Source organism: Rhinoderma darwinii, chromosome 8 (assembly GCF_050947455.1).
Source record: "Rhinoderma darwinii isolate aRhiDar2 chromosome 8, aRhiDar2.hap1, whole genome shotgun sequence".
NCBI lineage: Eukaryota > Metazoa > Chordata > Amphibia > Anura > Rhinodermatidae > Rhinoderma > Rhinoderma darwinii.
This window is the reverse complement of record NC_134694.1, coordinates 109473969-109488777: the sequence shown is the minus strand read 5'-3', so window position 1 is coordinate 109488777 and position 14809 is coordinate 109473969. Positions and strand designations below refer to the sequence as shown.

At 44.0% G+C, this 14809-nt stretch overlaps 1 long non-coding RNA gene across 1 annotated transcript in view; it reads left to right on the top strand.

Annotated features, from left to right (window-relative positions):
• Positions 1-3621, top strand: part of LOC142658858 (uncharacterized) — a 28490-nt gene extending 24869 nt beyond the window's left edge. Inside the window, exon 2 of the long non-coding RNA XR_012850206.1 lies at positions 3171-3621. This is a non-coding gene — a long non-coding RNA (uncharacterized LOC142658858). The remainder of the gene's footprint in view (positions 1-3170) is intronic.
• Positions 3622-14809: the final 11188 nt, after the last annotated feature.

The following is a 14809-nucleotide window of genomic DNA, read 5'->3' as shown; positions in this document are numbered from 1 at the left end:
GCGTTTTTAGCATGTTTACAGATCATTTTTTTGAGCGCCATGTGAACAAGGCCTTATCAGTGTAGCGCTGATCGCCGCCGACCAACATCATTTTACCTCTCCTGTTGGCCGTCAGCTTCTCATACCTCGATGTCGGCGTCTCCCTCCTCCTCCCTGGGGATGATGGCGTGTGCTGCTTCCTGGTCCCCGCTCCCTTAGGATGCGCGTGCGCTCTGGTGGTCTCTTAGAGGGCCAGCGCGCGCACCACTAGAAGTTTCCTTAGCCTATCCAAGAACACCCTGGCCTATATAATCTGACCTGCCCTTTGTCCCAGTGCCTGAGCAGTGTTGTGTTTCCCTTATGTTTGTCTTGCAAATAGTTCCTAGCTGTACACTTTTCCCCTTATCCCATATCCCGTATCCAGTATCTGTGTCCAAATGTCTGTGCTAAGCCGAGTGTCCGTAACGAGTCTACCATCTGTGTCCGGTGCTTGTGCCAAGCCGTGTGTCCGTGACGAGTTCACCATCTGTAACCGGTGTCCGTGCCAACCCGAGGGTCCAAGACGACTGCACTACTCCAGTTGGGTGCTCTAGCCAAGTCCAGTGTCGGTGCCAAGTCCAGTTTCCAGTGTCCGGTGCTTGTGCCAAGCCGTGTGTCCGTGACGAGTTCACCATCTGTAACCGGTGTCCGTGCCAACCCGAGGGTCCAAGACGACTGCACTACTCCAGTCGGGTACTCTAGCCAAGTCCAGTGTCGGTGCCAAGTCCAGTTTCCAGTGTCGGTGCCAAGTCCAGTGTCAGAGACGACTTCAGTTATTTAAATTGAGTCCTTCTGGACAATACCTTCTCAAACTAAAGACCCACAGGTGACTCCTGGCGATCGATCAGCTATGATCGCTGAAGAAACTGCTACTGGAAAAGTGTGGTATTACATGGTTCCCATTGACATTACTTAAAGAGGCTCTGTCACCAGATTTTGCAACCCCTATCTGCTATTGCAGCAGATAGGCGCTGCAATGTAGATTACAATAACGTTTTTATTTTTAAAAAACGAGCATTTTTGGCCAAGTTATGACCATTTTTGTAGTTATGCAAATGAGGCTTGCAAAAATCCAAGTGGGTGTGTTTAAAAGTAAAAGTCCAAGTGGGCGTGTATTATGTGCGTACATCGGGGCGTTTTTAATACTTTTACTAGCTGGGCGCTCTGAAGAGAAGTAACTTCCACTTCTCTTCAGAACGCCCAGCTTCTGACAGTGCAGATCTGTGACGTCACTCACAGGTCCTGCATCGTGACGGCCACATCGGCACCAGAGGCTACAGTTGATTCTGCAGCAGCATCAGCGTTTGCAGGTAAGTCGATCTTACCTGCAAACGCTGATGCTGCTGCAGAATCAACTGTAGCCTCTGGTGCCGATGTGGCCGTCACGATGCAGGACCTGTGAGTGACGTCACAGATCTGCACTGTCAGAAGCTGGGCGTTCTGAAGAGAAGAGGATGTTACTTCTCTTCAGAGCACCCAGCTAGTGAAAGTATTAAAAACGCCCCAATGTACGCACATAATACACGCCCACTTGGACTTTTACTTTTAAACACACCCACTTGGACTTTTGCAAGCCTCATTTGCATAATTACAAAAATGGTCATAACTTGGCCAAAAATGCTCGTTTTTAAAAAATAAAAACGTTACTGTAATCTACATTGCAGCGCCTATCTGCTGCAATAGCAGATAGGGGTTGCAAAATCTGGTGACAGAGCCTCTTTAAAGCACGAGTTCTCCAGCTTGTCATGTCCATGGCCGCGGGCCGTCAGGCTCACTCACCTCCTGACGGCTGCAGCCATGGGTCTGTGAGCGCTGGTCCGAGTCTCCTCCTCAGGAGACGCCAGCAATCACTTCCACTCACCTCGGCCGGCTCTCGCACCGGACTTTTATGTTTAATTAGCCCTTGAGCACCCAGGTGTAAAGGATCTGCCAGACACAGCTTCTGTGTCGACGCCCGTGGGTAATCAGTCTGCACCTGCTCCTATGTCTGTGAGACTGACTCCATCTTCCACCACTCAGGATGACAGACTTAGGAGTGGGAGAGCCTATCACAGCCTGGCCAGACGGAGCTAGCTCCCGCCCACTGTCTATTTATACCTGCCTTTCCTGATTCTGCTCTGCTTGTTTCCTGGCTCTGCTGCTGCTTGAACTACTGATCCTCTGCTTGTTATTGACCTTGGCTTACTGACCACTCCCCTGCTCAGCGTTTTGTACCTCGTGCACTCCTGGTTTGACTCGGCTCGTTCACTACTCTCGTTGCTCACGGTGTCTCCGTTGGCAGCTGCCCCGTTTCCCTAGCTTCTGTGTACCCTTGTCTGTTTGTCTGTCGTGCACTTACTGAGCATAGGGACCGTCGCCCAGTTGTACCCCATCGCCTAGGTCGTTGCAAGTAGGCAGGGACTGAGTGGCGGGTAGATTAGGGCTCACCTGTCTGTCTCCCTATCCTGTCATTACACCAGGACTATAAGAAGGGCCCAGCCCCTTCCTACCATGCCTGAGCGTTGTTGTCATACCCAAAGTTTGTCTATGCAAATGGTCTCCTAGTGTCTTCCACTTCCAGTGTTTCCCGTACCTGTATCCCGTGCTATCCTGGTCAAGTGCCGTGCTGAGCTGTAGTCGTGCTGTGCTGCATACCACGCCTGTCCTGCTACACCATGCCTGACGTCTGCCTGCTGTCTAGTCCCAGCCAAGGCTGCCTTGCTACTGTCCGAGCTGCCACAGGTACGCTATACGAACTATAGACTGTTACCTGCGCCCAGTTGGCCAGCTGCAATACCGCCAAGGCGGTACGGCTCAGTGGGTCCACGAACCCAACGTCACACAGCTCTTCAAGGCAGTGGACCCCACTGCTATATGTTCAAATACCCTGATAGGAATTTTCTAATATATGGCTACAAGAAGTTTCTATGAAGGTGGAGCTTCAATTGGAAAATCAACCCTGTCCTAGTACGCATTAACTAGTACTTAGCATAGGCAATCTTAAGAAATTATACCAGCTGTAAGCATTGTCAATTATACTTGGAAAGACTGAGACCACCCACCATGGCATAAGCTGTATGCCATGCCAATATTTTCACTACTGGGTGTTTGCCGTGACATATTGTACGTGTCATTGTTTACTTCTTGAAGATATTGCTTTTAATTTATTGCAGGATGAAAAATGGTCAGCATTTCTCCAGTGAGGGGTGGTTTATGAAGCTTTCGCAGCCGGGCCTCCCAGTGCCCTCTGGCAAACACTTTGTGAACAAACACAGCCGGTCGTCAGACAAAATGTGACATTTCCTACTTTCCGACAGCAGAGTATAAAGGAAGGATTTTTGTCTATATTCTTCTGTTCACAATCCAACTCACAGCAACGTGGATGGATTAGAGGTGAAGGCATAAGTAGAAAAGATTACACTGTTTAATGCCGGGACAAGGTTTTCTGGCAGTCGATGGGCGATGTACAAGATGAAAATTGAAAACACCCTGGCTTTATAATGCCAGCCGAAAAAAATATCATTGATATTATAGCAGGGATGGCATTAGAAAGATGTTGGCATAAAACTGAACCAAGAGGTTACCAGCTGTAGAAGACATAATGATACCTGGTTGGCAACTGTATGAGTTATAAAAAACTGTGTTCTGGGACGCACATTAACCATTTAGGTTACAGCAGGTGATGTGCCACAAATATGGAGTAAAATTTGCAACTTATTTTGTCACTAGCCAAATTTGAAAAGTGATGAGAAAAAAGGGCATGGCCTCCAGGGTTGTAGCTAAAGGCTCATGGGTCCTGGTACAAAAATTCAGCTTGGACCCCCCTACCCCTCCCAAACACCACCAGGCCCATGCTCCTGCCTATGCCCAGCCGCCGCGATCGCGCTGCTCCTGGCTGTTTAACCTCTCAAATGCTGCGGTCAATCGCGACTGCAGCATCTGAGGCGTTGAAAAGAGGGGGGCGGCCAACGATCGCTGGTTCAAGTCCCCTAGGGGAGCTAATAAAGTGTGTGAAAAAAAGTTTTTTAGTAGTGAACAAAAATAAAAAAAATATTAAGAGTTGAAAAAAAAACCTTTTCAAATTTTCCCCCTAAAGTAATATAAAAAAGAAAAAAAGTAAACAAAATTGGTATCGCTGCGTCCATAAAAGTCTGAACTATTACAATATAGTGTTATTTAACGCGCACGGTGAATGCACGGCGAACGCCGTAAAAAATAAACTATTTAAAACGCCAAAGTTTCTTGGTCAACTTAGCTCCCATAAAAATGTAATAAAAAGTGATCAAAAAGCTCTACGTACCAAAAAATGGTACCAATAAAAACTACAGCTTGTCCTGCAAAAAATAAGCCCTCACACCGCTGAATCGGTGAAAAAATAAAAAAGTTATGGCTCTCAGAATGGGGCGACACAAAACATTTTTGTTTCTTAACAAAGAGTTTCTTATCAATAAAAGTAGTAAAATATAAAAAAGACAATAGAAATTTGGTGTCACCGTCATCGTATTGAGCCACAGAATAAAGATAAGTTGTCGTTTTTAACGCAAAGGTGAAAGCCGTAAAAACTAGACCCAAAAAACAATTGAGGAATCACAGTTTTTTCCAACTTCAGCCCGCAAATAATTTGCTTGGCCCTAAGTCTGAGCGCATCATATATGACGGAATCGTGTACATATACGGCGCCCTGGGCACTAGAGAAATAATTCTGTAGCTAATTCAGTGCCTGTTTGGCATAGGGAGTAGGGTAGTATGGAGCTGAACGTTACCCTGCAATGCCCTAGTCAATCCACAACATGTTATATTACAGTATTTACCTCCAATACCTCCGGGTACAACATTTATTGAACTTAATTTGTCACTGAAATCAATAGGCTTAAAAATGTACAACCGCAATGTGCACAGATCACTTCCATATTCTCACTCCTCTTGGCAGCTCATACAAAGTACATGACTCAGCAGGGGGTGACAATGAGCTCAGAAGAAAGTTCCTACCAGGGTAAAAAGAATAATAAATCTGAGATCCAACCTGGGGCATGATAAGGGAGAGATCTTCCCTAATTATAAAAAATAGATATCAGTAGATATTCCTTAGATTTCCATACCAAATAACATTTCTTAGTGTTAACATTGATGTGAAATGGGTTTTCAGTGATGACCTATCCATGATCTGCAGAATAAAGCAGCCGTGTCACTTATTAGCGCACTGTGGTCCCTTCCTTGTTTAAGCAGGCCCTACACTGTACATGCCTGGTACTGCAAATCAGCCCCGTTCTCTTGAATGGGCTGAGCTGCAGTACCAGTCACAGCCACACCCATAGGTATGGCGCTGTGCCTGGATAAACAAATTAGGACGTCATAGCTCCTTCATTCTGCTGATCGTGTGGACCCGGGGGTTCGAACCCCCACTGATCACGCAGATAAAAGTCCCAGAAAATGCCTTTAGGACCCTAAATCTGGTGATTGGGGCAAGGAACAAGTGACCGAGGTATGAAAAATATTAGTAATGTCTTGATACAGCTCCCTCTGCCCGTGATTGCTCTTCAGGCCTTTCGATAATGATGATAATAACAAGGCAAAATTCGCCTGCTGGGATTCTACCCCTCGATTACATTCTAAGAATGTAAAGCATTTGTTTCTACAAGAGCCGCTAATTAATTAAAATGTAAATCATGAACAGCAAAGCCGTATTTAACGTGAGCAATATTTAATGAGCAAGTATTCGGCATATATGCCAGGATGCAACTGGAGCCCGATCCCACAAGGTTTACCAGGCCTGACATCTTCTGTATTAATAGGTGCTCATATCTCGGCTCCCCAGCCTGAATACTCAACCAGCCCCCCTGATGAGCGGGGAGCTCCGGCTTCTCCAGGTGCCGCTGATCTTGATGGAGCTTTATACAATGATATAAATTGCAGTGACAGGTGTTATAACCTCCGAATCCAGGCATTTATGACCCATGTATATTTCAGCGGTTTCCACCATAGAGAGCGATTGTCAGCACATCTGAGTGAGGTCTGGGAGCAGAGTCTGGTGCTTTTATGTCTACGCAGCCTCTGCGGCTCTTAAATATCTTCGATAAATCAGCGCCGACGAGCATCATGCATAAATTCTCTTACTTTAACTCGCTTTCTGTACTTTTTTCTTCTCTTCTCGGTTCTTTCTTCTGAGTTAGAGACTTAAGAGCGTAATAACTGTCAGTTGTTATCAAGTTCAATAAGGACATGAGGGGTAAAGCAAAAATATTCCGACTATTCCAACACAGCAAATAAGAACACAGACGGACACGCGGCGCAAACAAATAAATGCACTCATGCGTCTTCAAGAGCGGCGCGAAACAAGACTGCAAGGGATTCTGGGAAGCATCTCTATGGTGTTTGACCAGACGGACCTTTATCCTACACAGGCATGGGTACAGACAACTGAGGGCCCCTGTGCATAAACAGCATGTGGACCCCCTGCCGCACGCATGACTGCAAAAAAATGTTTTCCCTATAAAACAGATGGATAGTGAAGACATTTCTGGTTACATCCCTTGTGGTCTAGGGCAGTGAAGAGATTCCCAGGATCCAGCTGATCAGTGGGGGACCAGCTTATTGTTGGAAGACGTTTCTCTTCTCATAGAATCAATTTTCTCATCTCTCTTCTTTAAGTTTCTTTATTTTGTTTTCCTATGACTATCTATCTATCTATCTATCTATCTATCTATCTATCTATCTATCTATCTATCTATCTATCTATCTATCTATCTATCTATCTATCTATCTATCTATCTATCTATCTATCTATCCCATATCTATCTATCTATCTATCTATCTATCTATCTATCTATCTATCTATCTATCTATCTATCTATCTATCTATCTATCTATCTATCTATCTATCTATCTATCTATCTATCTATCTCATATCTATCTATCTATCTATCTATCTATCTATCTATCTATCTATCTATCTATCTATCTATCTATCTATCTATCTATCTATCTATCTATCTATCTATCTATCTATCTATCTATCCCATATCTATCTATCTATCTATCTATCTATCTATCTATCTATCTATCTATCTATCTATCTATCTATCTATCTATCTATCTATCTATCTATCTATCTATCTATCTATCCCATATCTATCTATCTATCTATCTATCTATCTATCTATCTATCTATCTATCTATCTATCTATCTATCTATCTATCTATCTATCTATCTATCTATCTATCTATCTATCTATCTATCTTCTGTTTAACATTTTTATTTTCCCTTAAACTCTTTCAAACATAATTGAATTTGCCAATAAGGCTTTGTTCACATCTGCGCTAGGATAGATAGATAGATAGATAGATAGATAGAGCAAGCCACATGCATAATGTATTAAACTATTGTATATAATGATCTCAACCCTGAAAATGAATTAAAAATAACGGTGAAATGTCTACATTTAGCTTAAATACAACTATGATTTATCCGTATCGGTTGAATTGGCTTCCTGTAATAGAGGAGGTTCCGGCACCGGCTCCAATGAGAGCTTCCATTAGATAAATATTAACATTAACATGCTTATACCAGCATGAATGCAATTACCTTATAATCATGAAGACCCCCAAGGAGGCCCGCAGAAAATGTCTGCTCCATTAGGAGAGCGCTCGGCCTGTTATTACAGTAAACGGCTGAAAGTGTAGTGGAGGGGTCTTATGACAGGGGGAGTAGTGAGGGAACGGTATATTAAGATCTAAAGGGTTAGTAAAGGGTTAATGTTAATAGCGGTGGAAACGTAGGGAGGAGTTAAGAGCAGTATTTATAAGGGAGGTTCCTCTTCAGAAGAAACCCAGAGTAAGATGTTTTGACACCCACCCGACCGACCGCCTGCTCGCCCATCATTTCTGCTGAAGGAGGTCAGAGATTGTAGAAGTATCATTGTCGCAGCAGCGGGAGTATGAGGGTCCTTGAAGGCAAATGGAAAGTAAAATTGGAGGCATTCAAGCCCCAAATAACAGTGGTGGCAATTTGGGCTTAGGGTTTTACCCAGCCAGTTGGTTAATATCCTGTAGGCAGGGTCCCCAGGAAGGGTGGCAGGGCTGGACAATAACGGGGTCCTCAGGATAGGTGCAGTACGGCTGAGGACACCAGAGCATGTTGATGACAAATATTAAAGATAGAGGGGAGCCCCCTGCTAAACAAGCGGTGTCGCTAATTCTGGCTGACCCAATCCTTCCATGTCTTTCTTGGTCATCCATGTGTAATACTACATTTGTCCTGTAGCGGCCACTGTAGGGAAAATGAGAAGCTAATGGCAACTTCTTCTGTCAAAATTTGCTGTTTACCGGAGGTCTCAGGAGGTTGACCAGTGTCACATCTCATATGCAGCCCTATGTGTCTCCATGGTAACAGACAACAGACAAGCTCTATGTAGTCTGATCCTGCAGTAATTTTCTCTTTTATCTGTCTTCTGCTTCTTTCTAATGCACATTTGGTAGGTTAACAAGAAGAAGGGGACAGATGGAAAGAAATATGACTGCAGGATCAAACTACAAAGAGTCTAGCTAAATGCGTGAATCTCCTGTATCTGTCCATGCGCTGAATGCATTCAGTTACCGTTCAGCTCCTGTGCAGAAGAGGATGTGTCCGGGGAAGGCCGAGAGCAGTCACATGAGTAAATCACGTGACCACCACCATTTTTCGCCCTATGGACGCGTCGATTGTAGCTCCGGAGTGTTTACATAGCCTATGCATGGGCAGCTGGCGGCCCTCAACTGAGCAGCTGGGGTAATGTCTGATGAGATTAGTTAGTTTAGGACCTTTTACTAAATATTTGTATAAAGTGGTCTAATGTTTTGTCAATTAGTTTGGGTTCTATAAATATTTAGTGAATGTAGGAGCCACTTGGTTGATCCACCTGATTCCTAGCAGCTCAGTCAATGTGATATACAGCCTAAAGAGGCCTTGTACAATCACCTGACATGTCTGTTTTGGTTCCTGTGTTGTGTGATTCCTCTGTTATTCCTCCTGGAAATGTGTGAATAAATGAATAACTGGGTGTTACCATTCACCTTGTCAATGGGGTCTGTACCTACGCACTCTGACACTGTCCAACCACTGCTGATAGTGTCAGACTATATAGAGGCAAGCCCTATTGACAAGCGGAATGGTTATACCCAGTTGTCCATTTATGAATACATTTCCAGGAGGAGTAATAGAGGAATAACACCCTGCAGAGTTCTAAGAAAGGATACTCTAGAATAGGTTTTTTTTAAATGGGGAATACAAGTAATTATTATAACAGACATGTCAGGAGAGTTGACAGGTTCACTTTAATTGTTCACTGTTGTCAGACATTTTTGGCTGGAGGTGGCTGACTGTAGACTTAGTGATTGATATTAGCAGCTCCTTATATAAGGATCCTCTTATATCAGCTGAGGATTGGAATATAGGGTTAGTGTTCCTTTAAATGTCCAAAGAATTGGTAATAAATATAATTTTAATCAATTGACTTGATATTTTCCTGGAAAATTATTGATAGCAAATATAGTATCATCCCATGGCGATAAACCAGACATATCCCATAAACTACCGTTGTGGTGTTTTTGCATTTTTTCCATTTAGTTGTGATTGATTAAGCGGTAAATATCAGCTGTATCTATGAAACTTCCGTGTCACGTCTTTTATTGCACGCGCAGCAGTCCGGCTATTGGAGAATCATTATTAACCCTTCCTCCGGGTCCTGATCTACAGCTCTGAGGTGAAATACTGCTGCATGGGAGCAGGTCCAGTTCTCGTGCTGGGGCTGATCTGTGGATTTGGATAGCGCTTTGTTACTTCTACATCTCCAGCGGCTCCGCAAGGCGCCGGGACTCAGTAGGGAACGGCAATAATTTGTTGCTTCATTTTATTTTCACAAATTATAAAGTGATGTCAATAAATCCCTACCCCATAGTTCTGTCTCCCGTCAAAGCCGAGGAAACCAAAGCAGTCATGTGTCCAGTAGCTGTGATGTACATCCACATGGCATTGAAGACATGGCGGACAATTATGGAACGGTCAAGGGATTAGAGCAAGTGCCTTGCAGCAGATGACTCAGAACCTCTCAGCAAAGTACAGGAGAGAATATAACCGCAGATGTGTGGAGATCGTCCGAGAGGCTCTAGAAAAGACTAGAAAACCGGCTCATCGTACGCGAATGAAAGCAAAGCAGACGCAGGGACATTTGTCTCCGGCGGTGAATTAAAGTGTAGATTCACCTGTGTTTGTATCTTTACTGTAGATGCTGCAGAACATCATTATACACACCGCAGCTGCTGCAGAACATCATTATACACACTGCAGCTGCTGCAAAACATCATTATGAACACCTCAGCTGCTGCAGAACATCATTATACACACCTCAGATGCTGCAGAACATCATAATATACACCTCCGCTGCTGAAGAACAGCATTATACAGACCTCAGCTGCTGCAGAACCTAAAAATACACATCTCAGCCGCTGCAGAACATCATCTCTGCAGATCTATCTATCTATCTATCATCTCTCTCTCTATCTATCTATCTATCTATCTATCTATCTATCTATCTATCTATCTATCTATCTATCTATCTATCTATCTATCTATCTATCTATCTATCTATCTATCTATCTATCATCTCTCTATCTATCTATCTATCTATCTATCTATCTATCTATCTATCTATCTATCTATCTATCTATCTATCTATCTATCTATCTATCTATCTATCTATCTATCTATCTATCTATCTATCTATCTATCTATCTCATATCTATCTATCTATCTATCTATCTATCTATCTATCTATCTATCTATCTATCTATCTATCTATCTATCTATCTATCTATCTATCTATCTATCTATCTATCTATCTATCTATCTCATATCTATCTATCTATCTATCTCATATCTATCTATCTATCTATCTATCTATCTATCTATCTATCTATCTATCTATCTATCTATCTATCTATCTATCTATCTATCTATCTATCTATCTATCTATCTATCTATCTATCTATCTATCTATCTATCTATCATCTATCTATCTATCTGTTTTTTTAATGGATTCCCCTCTATGTTGTTTTATATGGGTACATTCTTTACTGTCTCCTATAATGTAGTTATGGGGGCACTATCCTCTATGATATATCTACATACAGCAGCAGAAAAGTTGATAATTATAACATTAGATTTACTAGGAGAGGTAATTGAAAAAATGCTTTGGGATTGTCCCAGTGTGTTATGAAGAGCTTATGCTGCGTATCATTGAGTTTAATTCAAATGAGCATTGATGTCTTCTGCTTACAAGTAGTGACACTGATTCATGTAATATAAATTGACATTAGAGTCACTCAGCCAAGATACAGACAGTGTCAGCAGCATGAGCAGGAATAGTGTCGGCACTACACACGGTTATATATATATATACATAAAGGGATAATGGATGCAGTGATGGCACGGTACACAAATGATGCACACAGTGATGTTACAGTACAAGAATTTTACAGTGATGTCACAATAGTGTGGTAAGGCACACAGTGATGTCATAGGACACAAGCAATTTATATATTATCCAAGGAATCAATCTATCTTATCCATCTATCCATCTATCTATCTATCTATCTATCTATCTATCTATCTATCTATCTATCTATCTATCTATCTATCTATCTATCTATCTATCTATCTATCTATCTATCTATCTATCTATCTATCTATCACACCGTGATGTTACAGTACAGGACTTTCACAATAGAGTGTTAAGGCACACAGTGATGTCAAAGGACAGAAATAATGCACAGAATGATATCATATTACATGGATAATGCACATCATAATATCAAAGTACAATGATAGTCATAGTACTGTACAGTTATAATGCACAAAGTAATGTCACAGTGTAGGGATAATGCACACAGTAATGTCACAACACAGCAATGATACAATTGATATATTTTATTTATCACTGCTCCTGGTGCATATATACATGGATGTTAACCTGAGTGTATTACTATACAATAGCTGAACAGAAGTTTTAACAATTTGATGCAACGTAAAAAACAATTCCCTGATTTTCCTAGAAAATTTCCTCATGTCATGAAAATGTGATTGGGGCAGAAGGACTTCTTGTTAGAGGTGGTAGCATCAAGCAGCTCGTGAATGGGGCCTAATTTTTATCTTTACTTTGGGGCCCTCTTCCTTTATATACGCCACTGCTTCTACCACAATCGGCATGGACAAATTAGGAAGGGCAGCCATAGCCTATAGATAAAAGAACAGTACTGCAAGAGACTTTACTGTTTAATGCCAGAGCAATATTGGGGTCCATACATACTTTATATGTATAGTAGGTTGGGGGTACCGGAGGGTTTTGTTGAGCATTACCCAGAAAGTGCTCAATATTCAGGGAAGGGCCAGTTGTCCCTGTGTCATTATATTGTGACCAGACATGGCAGCATACCTCCCAACTTTTGAATTCGGAAAAGAGGGACATCTTAAGCCACGCCCCCTAACCAAGCCCAATATTCCGCATAAACACATCAAATCGCAGCCAGATCCTTCTGCAAATAACGCGCACACATTCTCACTGCAGATCTCTAGACTGTCTGGATATCACAGATATTATGGATCCGGTTATGTCGTCTTTGTGTTACTTTTCCTATCTTGGGTATAACATTTGCTCATCACGGCGGCAGCAGCTGCAGGACAAACCAAAAGGCTGAGAACAATGAAAGTCAATAGGGAGACCCTGTGGTGGATGACTTTTCAATTGACAGGTAGCAGAGTTACATGATGGGTATTTTTTTTTCCCAGTTGTGTAACTCTGCTACCGGTCAATGAAAAATTCATCCACCAGAGCCCCCCTGTAGATAGCTCCACACACAGCCCCCCTGTACATAGCGCCAGACACAGCCCCCCTGTAGATAGCCACACACAGCCCCCCTGTAGATAGCTCCCCACACAGCCCCTCTGTAGATAGTTCCAGATACCGCCCCCCTGTAGATAGCGCCACGCACAGCCCCCCTGTACATAGCTCCACACACAGCCCCCTGTAGATAGCGTCAGATACAGCCCCCCTGTAGATAGCGCCACCCCCCCCTTCCAGGAGAAGTCACTGGCTTCAATGTCCATATATGGACAGTGTAGTCACTGACTTCTCCTGGAGAGGAATCCCCGGCCACAAGGTCGGGGATTCCGCTTCAGAAGTGAGTGACATCACTGTGTCCATATATGGACAGTGTGGTCACTCACTTCTTCTGTAGCGGAATCCCCGACCCTGTGGTTGGGGATTCCGCTACAGAAGAAGTGAGTGACCACACTGTCCATATATGGACACAGTGACGTCACTCACTTCTGAAGCGGAATCCCCGACCCTGTGGTTGGGGATTCCGCTACAGAAGAAGTGAGTGACCACACTGTCCATATATGGACACAGTGACGTCACTCACTTCTGAAGCGGAATCCCCGACCCTGTGGTTGGGGATTTCGCTACAGAAGAAGTGAGTGACCACACTGTCCATATATGGACACAGTGACGTCACTCACTTCTGAAGCGGAATCCCCGACCCTGTGGTTGGGGATTCCGCTACAGAAGAAGTGAGTGACCACACTGTCCATATATGGACACAGTGACGTCACTCACTTCTGAAGCGGAATCCCCGACCCTGTGGTTGGGGATTCCGCTACAGAAGAAGTGAGTGACCACACTGTCCATATATGGACACAGTGACGTCACTCACTTCTGAAGCGGAATCCCCGACCCTGTGGTTGGGGATTCCGCTACAGAAGAAGTGAGTGACCACACTGTCCATATATGGACACAGTGACGTCACTCACTTCTGAAGCGGAATCCCCGACCCTGTGGTTGGGGATTCCGCTACAGAAGAAGTGAGTGACCACACTGTCCATATATGGACACAGTGACGTCACTCACTTCTGAAGCGGAATCCCCGACCCTGTGGTTGGGGATTCCACTACAGAAGAAGTGAGTGACCACACTGTCCATATATGGACACAGTGACATCACTCACTTCTGAAGCGGAATCCCCGACCCTGTGGTTGGGGATTCCGCTACAGAAGAAGTGAGTGACCACACTGTCCATATATGGACACAGTGACGTCACTCACTTCTGAAGCGGAATCCCCGACCCTGTGGTTGGGGATTCCGCTACAGAAGAAGTGAGTGACCACACTGTCCATATATGGACACAGTGACGTCACTCACTTCGGGGATTCCGCTTCAGAAGTGAGTGACGTCTCTGTGTCCATATATGGACCGTGTGGTCACTCACTTCTTCTGTAGCGGAATCCCCAACCACAGGGTCGGGGATTCCGCTTCAGAAGTGAGTGACGTCACTGTGTCCATATATGGACAGTGTAGTCACTCACTTCTGTAGCGGAATCCCCGGCCACAGGGTCGGGGATTCCGCTTTAGAAGTGGGTGACGTCGCTGTGTCCATATATGGACAGTGTAGTCACTTACTTCTCCTGTAGCGGAATCCCCAATCCCCGGCCAGGGATTGGGGATTCCGACTCCTACAGGGAGCAAAAAAAGACCCACCTCCTCCTCACATGCACTCTGCACTGTGAGTAGGAGGAGGAGAGAGAGCGCGAGCAACGAAAGACACGGCTGTCACTCGGGACACATCCGGTGATGGCCGTGTATTGCCCGGCCCCATAGACTTCTATGGGAGCCAGGCGGCCGGGTAAACGGCCGAAAATAGGGCATGTCCCATTTTTTGACGGCCAGGTTTGGTGGTAGGTCTGCTACCGGCAGTGCCTTCGTGGATTCAGGGTCTTCTGCTAATA